Source organism: Myodes glareolus, chromosome 5 (genome assembly GCF_982192425.1).
Source record: "Myodes glareolus chromosome 5, mMyoGla1.1, whole genome shotgun sequence".
In the NCBI taxonomy this organism is placed as follows: Eukaryota; Metazoa; Chordata; class Mammalia; order Rodentia; family Cricetidae; genus Myodes; species Myodes glareolus.
Window position 1 is genome coordinate 73,752,512 of NC_142030.1, and position 8,332 is coordinate 73,760,843.

The window sequence follows — 8,332 nt, forward strand, 5'->3', positions numbered from 1 at the left end:
CTGAAGAAATAGATACCTTCGTCAAGAAAATATCTACAAAAATCCTGGTACAAAACATCCAGGACACTATGAGACGACCAATCTAAGAATAATAAGAGTAGAGAAAAGAAAAAAAAAACAGGTCAAAGGCTCAGAAAATATTTCAGCAAAGACATAGAAGAAATTTCCCTAACCTAAAGAACTATATACCTATCAAGGTATAAGAAGCATAAAAAACATCAAAGAGACTAGGCCAGAAAATAAAGTCTCCTCTGTTCATAAATATCAATAATTATCAAAACATTAAACTCACATAATAAAGAATACTAAAATCTGTAAGGAAAAAAGATGAAGTAGAATATAAAGACAAACCTACTAGAATCATACATGACTTCTCAAGGAAACGCAAAGTCAGGAGGGCTTTGACAGATGTGCTGCAGACTCTGAGAGACCACAGATGTCAGCTCAGACTACAGTACCCAGAAAATTTGTCAACTAAAATTGGAGAAAATAAGACATTCCATGAAGAAGTCAAATTTAAAAAATATCTACCTACAAATCCAATCCTACAGAAGGTGCTAGAAGGAAAACTCCAACCTAAGGAGGTTAACCATACCCCCCCCCAAAAAAAAACATAAAAAATAAATAATCCCAGACCAGCATTTCAAAAGACACACACCACAATAGCAAAATAACAAGAATCAAAAAACAATACTCATTGATACCTCTTAATGTCAATGGTCTCAATTCTCCAATAAAAAGATACAGAATGGATGCAAAAATAGTACCCATCCTACTGCTGCCTCCAAGAAACACACCTTAATATTAAGAATAGACACCTGATAGGCAGTGATGGCACACACCTTTAATCCCAGCATTTGGGTGGCAGAGGCAGTGGGATCTCTGAGTTCAAGGCCATCCTGGTCTTCAGAGCAAGTTCCAGAACAGCCAGACCTATACAGAGAAACCCTGTCTAGAAAAGCTAAAAATAAAAATTAATTAATTAGTTAACTTTTACAAAAAAAAATAGACTTCCAGGATAAAAAGATAAAAAAAGATATTTCAAGCAAATGGATCTAAGAAGAAAGCTAGTATAACCATTTTAATATCTGACAAAATAGACTTTGACCAAAATTAATCAAAGATATAGTAAAGGACATAACATATTCATCAAAGGAAAAATCCACCAAGAGAACATTGCAGTTCCTAATGCCCATGCTTATATGTGGATATTAGCTGCTAAGTCAATGATAACCACAGAGGTTAGGTATAGGGTAAGGAACTAAAGAATATAGGTAGCTCTTGTTCGGAAAAGGAAATATAATAGATTATGATGGACGATTGGAGTAGAGCTGGAATGAGAGAGTCAAATAAGAAAGAGAAGGGTAGAGGGTCATGAGGGAGGAACACAGGGAATAACAATTAAAATTAAGGACCATGTGAGGGGTAGTATGGAAACCTTATACAATAGAAGCATCAATATTTACACACACACACACACACACACACACACACACACACGAAGTCAATCTAAATGAGATTATCATATAATGGGGTAGAAAGAGACCCAGCTAGACATCTCTTGTCACCAATACTAGGATTGGGTAACATCTAACTAAATTGTTGGCCAGACTCCCTAAACAACCCAGGTTGTTGCCAAGACTAAATACCACTTTCTACAAACTGACAACAAGGCCCCATTGCTGAAGACAACACCTACACAACTCACTAAACATGGAGAAGTAGGCTGGTTTTCTTTGCTTTATGTTTACAAAACACCTGTGAGTGAGTACATGTGATAACTGTCTTTCTGGGTCTGGGTTACCTCACTCAAAATGATGTTTTCTAGCTCCATCCGTTTTCCTGCAGAATTCAAGATGTCATATTTTTCTGCTGTGTAGTACTCCATTGTGTAAATGTACCACATTTTTCTTATCCATTCTTCAATCGAGGGACATTTAGGTTGTTTCCAGGTTCTGGCTATGACAAACAAATCTGCCATGAATATAGTTGAGCACATTCCTTGTGACATGATTGAGCATCCTTTAGATATATACCCAAAAGTGGTATTACTGGGTCTTGAGGAAGGTTGTTTCCTAATTTTCTGAGAAATCGCCACTCTGACATCCAAAGGGGTTGTACCAGCTTGCATTCCACCAGCAACACAAAAGTGTTCCCCTTTCCCCACAACCTCTCCAGCATAAGTTGTCATCAGTGTTTTTGATTTTGGCCATTCTTACAGGTGTAAGATGGAATCTCAGAGTTGTTTTGATTTGCATTTCTCTGATAACTAAAGATGTTGAACATTTCCTTAAATGCCTTTCAGCCATTTTAGATTCCTCTGTTGAGAGTTCTCTGTTTAGGTCTGTACTCCATTTTTTCATTGGATTATATGATCTTTTGGTGTCCAATTTCTTAAGTTCGTTGTATATTTTGGAGATCAGATCTCTGTCTGATGTGGGGTTAGTGAAGATCTTTTCCCATTCTGTAGGCTGTCGTTTTGTCTTGTTGACTATGTCCTTTGCTTTACAGAAGCTGAAAAAAATATTTTTTCAGTTAAAAGAAAAAGTAAAAATAAAACCAATAGGGCTTGAATTATGGAACAAGTAAATCTAAAACAAAACAAAACCTCCTAGCCCAGTGCTTCTCAACCTTCCTCATATTTTAACTATTTAGCACTATTTCTCATGCCGTAGTGACCTCCAACCATAAAATTATTTTTGTTGCTAGTTCATAACTATAATTTTGCTACTGTTATGAATTGTAATGTAAATATCTATGTTTTGCAGTGCCCTTAGATGTCCCCTATGAAAGGGTCATTAAACCACAAAGTGTCGTGACCCACGGGTTGAGAACCATTGACTTAGTACATCTTGTCCCTACATAGATAAATTTCTATTTCTCTCTTGTGTCATAAAATAGCTTTCTTTCTACCATGTCAGCTCAGGGAAGCTCGAAGAACTTTTTTTCTCTCTGCATCATTCAAACGATGGGCCTCAAGGGATATTTTGCACGCTGTATCCATGGAGCATTTACCTTTGAAAGGTCACGACAAGTGCTTTTTTAAGTCAGGGACATTGTTATTGGCTGTTAGCTCCTCTGTTTGGTATTCTATTCTCCTCTTTTCTACCTTCCCCTGATCCATGGCTCTAGGTACAGATCTATTTCGTTGACAAAGAGCCTCAGTTTTTCCTGCTTAAGACCTAAAGATTGATGGAGAGCAAAGATGGTTCATGATTGTTGTGGGCTGAATTGTTCTCCTCTAAATTAACCTGGCCAGGCCATAAGCCCAAGTGTGAATGTCTATGGAAATGAGACCCATCCAGTCACAATGGAATGAAATCACAAAAGTGGAGCCTCCTCTTATCCAGTTAGTGTCCTTGTAAGAAGACAGCTGCATCTCTGGCCCAGCAGCACCACCACACTATAAGGAAGTGAGAGACAGAATTTGTCTGCATATCAGAAAGCCCCCAAACAGAAGTCAAACCTCACCAAATCTTGACCTTGAACTTTCTAGGCTTCAGATCAGCAGGGACACAAGTTTCTGTTGAACTAAGAAATCTGGTGTTTTCTTTATGGAAGCCCAAGCTGACTAATTTGGGGACCCACGCAGGGGTTCCAGGACATTTTTGTGGGGTTTGGTTTTCTTTAGTATTAGTAAAAGTGTAGTACATGTTAGGATTTCTCATCTGAGTCTCAACAAGTGTAGCAGAGAGTTGAGAGAGAGGAAATAGGCTCAGGGCCTTGTCGCATCCAACAACAGGATGAGCATTGGTCCAATTGCAGCGTCAGGATTCCTGAACACCTAACAGACTAATTGTGAGTGTCAGAATTCCACCACAAATTCAGTTCCCCATCTCATGAAGGTCTTTGATGTTAAATCTGTGACATTGATTAAAACAGAAATGTAACCCTAGCTTTGGGACAAAGACTTGTAGAGAAATTATATGAAGCTGGAAATACTGAACTCATCTTTTGGACAGCAGTAACCCCATCTTGTGTCTGAGAAGGCTGGTGTCTCCTTTGTCTAAATTGTCTCTAATGTCTGTCCGTGAAGTCCCCTTTAAGAGACAACTGACTCTCCCCACACCTATGCATAAAAACTCTTCTTCCCTCTAAAATCAAACTGAGAATCTGTAAAAAACAAAAAACCAACAGGCAACACTGTTCCATTAATTTTTCTGGGGGAAATTTGAACAAACATCTATTTACCCTCAATGGGGTGAATATGGGAGGTCACATTGATAAATAGACTTTATTTAGGTAAGTAGGTACTAGACGGAGAAGGCTGACACAAACACGCCCAATATCCCTGCCATCCAGGACTCAGGCAGCTTGGCTACTGCCATGTCTCAAGGGTCACGTGTTAACCATCTGTATTCATCCCGCAGGTCACATCTCACAGACTTCATAGTAAGCAGCCCATTTTGCTATGTGCCTTCCTCTTCCTCCCCCACCTTTCCTACCTCATGCATTAAGACAGTTTGCTTGATCATGGGCTACTAAATCTTTACTCCAGACTCCAGGTTGCTATTGGCATTAATAAACATATTTCCTAAATGACAATCTGATTCCACACCTCTCCATAGAGCCTCATCTCCTTTTCCTCCATAATACATAGCATTTGGTATTAAATCCTGGCTCACCTTCCCAACCCTTGTCACTGTGCCCTCCACGTCTGTCACCAAGACTTCTTGTCCTCCATTATCAGATAATTTCCCTCCAGCACTAGACCTTTGTCTCCCTCTGGTGAATCTTCTGGCCTCACCAACCATTGGACAGGAATCTCCTGTCCAACCCATTAACCATAAATCATACTTTAGTACTAGGTCAAAGGTTCTTCTGAATTTTACCCAACTCTCCTGAGTCTAGGGTTGTCAAAAGTCACGCTCGGTCCGCTGTTGGTGATTCAACCACGGCTCCAGCTGTTCCAAATCCTAATTCTGAGCCAGGAGTCTCAGTTCCTGAGGTCTGAAGGCTGCCAATGCCCACATTCAGAAGCCCCCCACCACCATAACCATCACTAATACGGAATCCAGGGTGACCATCACAGCTGCAGGCAAGAGTATTTCATTGTTTTTAGGTATAGGGACTGTCCATTCAGCTTTAATTGCATATTGAAGATCAAAGGTCCCATCTTCCACCTCTGTTGTAGGAGCTGACATTATTTCCAAACCACAGAAAACCAGCCACTCTCCTCGTTAGAGCAGATACACAAAATTTTGCCTACTCCTTTTTCATTCTCCCTGAGGTCTGCTTTTGGTACAAGACATTCTCTCTAAACTTCAGACCACCATTTCTGTCTACACACTCACAACCCAGGGAGAGCCTCTCCTCCTTGCCTCCGCACCACCATTACCAACCCTTTCCCTTGAAGCCCTTTTAGCAACCCAGATCAGTCTCATCGTCTAGGCTACTAAACATTTCTCAGTGGCTGGACACCACTCCCTTATCAAAGTTACCCTCAAATACCCACTGTTTTTCTGAAGCCAGTCTAATAACCCATTTCTGTCAGAGTGTTGCTTGGCCTTCAGAAATATGCTTAAATTCAAGAATCATAGTGACTATGTTGGTGTGGACTGTAACTTCCCATGCTCATGTTTTAACTGAGTACCTTCAAGTTTACTATTGAAGTGAGGCTTCAGATGCCCAGATTTTTGAGTTTGTAAATATATTCATTCATGAAAATCATTCACTGAGAGTCAGATTATGAGTACCCATGAGTTAACTGCTCAGATCTCTCACTAACACTAGCTCATCTCCTCTCAAGAAGCTGAGAAAATGAGACTTGATATCAAAGTTTAGCTCTCGACTTTTTTTTATAGAAGAAACTAAGGTTCTTAAATCATAAAAAGTAGGTCAATTAAATAAAAACAAAAATATCAATGTAAGAAATTATAAGAAAAGGTTTAAGACTTGGGACATTCTAGATGTCAAGGAAGATGAAAAGACAGCTGCCTTGCCTGTCAGGAGCTCTCCACCCAGATTCCCCTGTGACTGGATGCACTGCATCCTTTGTGATGTTTATTTTCCAACACTTCTCTGGTGTGTGCCCAGTTTTCCATGTAATGACATCACCTACTTTGCACAGTCGTTCCCCTCTATTTTCACCTATTGTTACTTTCTTCTTTCCATTCTTTCAATCCTGACCCACCTTCAAGCTTTGTTTAGCTCCAAATCCCCCATAGCCCTCCTTGATATTTTTACGTTTTTTGAGACAGGGTTTCTATGTGGATAGCTCTGGATGTCCTAGGACTAGCTCTGTAGACCAGGCTGGCCTTGAACTCACAGAGATCCACCTGCCTCTGCCTCCCCAAGTGCTGGGATTAAAGGTGTGTACCACCACCCGGCTCCTTGATTTTTTTTTTTAAACAATGAGCTCTTCCACCTCCGAACTCACATGGCCTTTCTCTACACTTGCCCTGCCACACTTCTCCTCTTCTGCTTTCCTGGACAGTTCCTTAACACAGACACTTGTCTTGCTTCTCCACACTGGATAACAGTGGCCTTTCAGACTGTGCCTTGCCCTGAGAGACTCCATTTCATAAGCACTTTTGAAGATGGAGTGTGATTGTATACCTAGGTGAACACAAAACATGGCACCCATCAGTTTGAAACACAGATTGGTAAATGACTTATTCTTTGGAGTACAAAGGAAGTACACTATAAATTTATAGGGGTGAGTTGGGACTATAGGTAAACATGAATGTATAAAAATCATGTCAGGAAAAACAGACCCCAAAACATATTAAACACGGGATATAAAGGACAACTCCCTCATTTAGACCTTATAAAGAGCTGAGTAACCTAGTACCAACCAGATTACCCAGTGTGGTCAAGGACCAACAGGCAGAGAAGTCCCAACTGTCCAGAGGTTTCAGCTCATTTTAGTTGCCACTGTGAATGTAGCCTTGATTTTCCATTTGCCCATTCTCCCGTTCACCCATATGGACCCACTTCTCCATCCATCCAGGCATCCAGACATCCTGTACCTTCACTATGGAGCTGTACTCAACTCTATAGTCCCTGCTACATTCTAGCTGAGGCACCTTGTGAATGTTCTGTCGTTCCACAAATTCTGACATTGTGGAAAGACACAGATGTGTTCATCTGTGTTTCTGACAGTATGCTAAAGGCATGTATGCTATTGCTAGCACAGAGCACTGTGATTGCCACATGACCCCATACACACTAAATACAAGGATGTCTTGCCAATTGAGGGAATGCATTTAGATGAAAAGAAAGCTGTGGTTTACAATGATCACAGCTACATTTTAATCCCAGAGAGAAGTCACTTGAATATAATTATAAATCATCATAATAGCTATTAAAAATCTATGCATGGTACCAAGGGAAAAGAGAAGTTAGTCCTGAGTCTAACCGGCAGAAGCGAGAAAAAGCATACATACCTTTAGAGAGCAAGACTGAGGAAGTGGGAAAGGACACATACCCTCCCTTAGAGGAAATTTCTCAGAAGTTCCCACACATTTAAGTCTTGTCATCCTGAGATTAATAGCTATAACCATGGAAAAGAAAATGAGGCAGAAATCTCTGTCAGATGGGAATTAGGAGTAGAAAATGTGAGAAAGGGACCTGCCTTGTCCTGCACAGTTTGGTCCTGGAAACCTGCTAGGGGAAGCAGGGAATGGAGAAAGGACAGACACAGAGGCACAAGACACACGCACAGAAAAGCTGGGTCAGATGAGTTCTGTACACCCTGATGAAATGGCACTAATGCCACACAACCCAGAACTTCAGTACTTTTAATATGTACAAAAAGAGGAAGAGAGGGGAGCTTTTGATAGCTCAGTTGGTAGAGCAGAGGACTGTAATGGATAAGTTCTGGCAATCCTTAGGTCGCTGGTTCGATTCCGGCTCGAAGGACTTCGTACATTATTTTGGGGACTGGAGAGATGGCTCAGCAGTTAAGAGCATTGCCTGCTCTTCCAGCTGTCCTGAGTTCAATTCCCAGCTACCACATGGTAGCTCACAACCATCTGTAATGAGGTCTGGTGCCCTCTTCTGGCCTGCAGGCATACATGTAGGCAGAATATTGTATGCATAATAAATAAATAAATATTAAAAGGGGGGGAGTTAGCTAACCAAATAGTTCACTCAGGAGCAGTCTCAGACTGCAAATATTCTCAAAGAGGAAGTTGCAGTTGCTACTTTCTGCACACATGAATCAGTCATTTATAAATTCTAATACATGCAACAGAGAAAGGCTTTGCCATTCTCAACCTGACCCAAGAAGAAGCCTGCCACCCTCAAAGATTTGAGGCGTTGGGTCCTTAGGCATGGCCCAAGTCCATGTCAATAATATACATTCATTCTGAACTTCATCAAGTCTTCA

At 40.7% G+C, this 8,332-nt stretch overlaps 1 non-coding gene across 1 annotated transcript; it reads left to right on the forward strand.

Moving 5' to 3' along the window:
• The first annotated feature begins 7,774 nt into the window (after positions 1-7,774).
• Trnay-gua (transfer RNA tyrosine (anticodon GUA)) lies at positions 7,775-7,863 on the forward strand. Its single transcript is given in 2 exon segments — positions 7,775-7,811; positions 7,828-7,863. It is a non-coding gene; the product is annotated as a tRNA-Tyr (tRNA).
• The last annotated feature ends 469 nt before the right edge of the window (positions 7,864-8,332 follow it).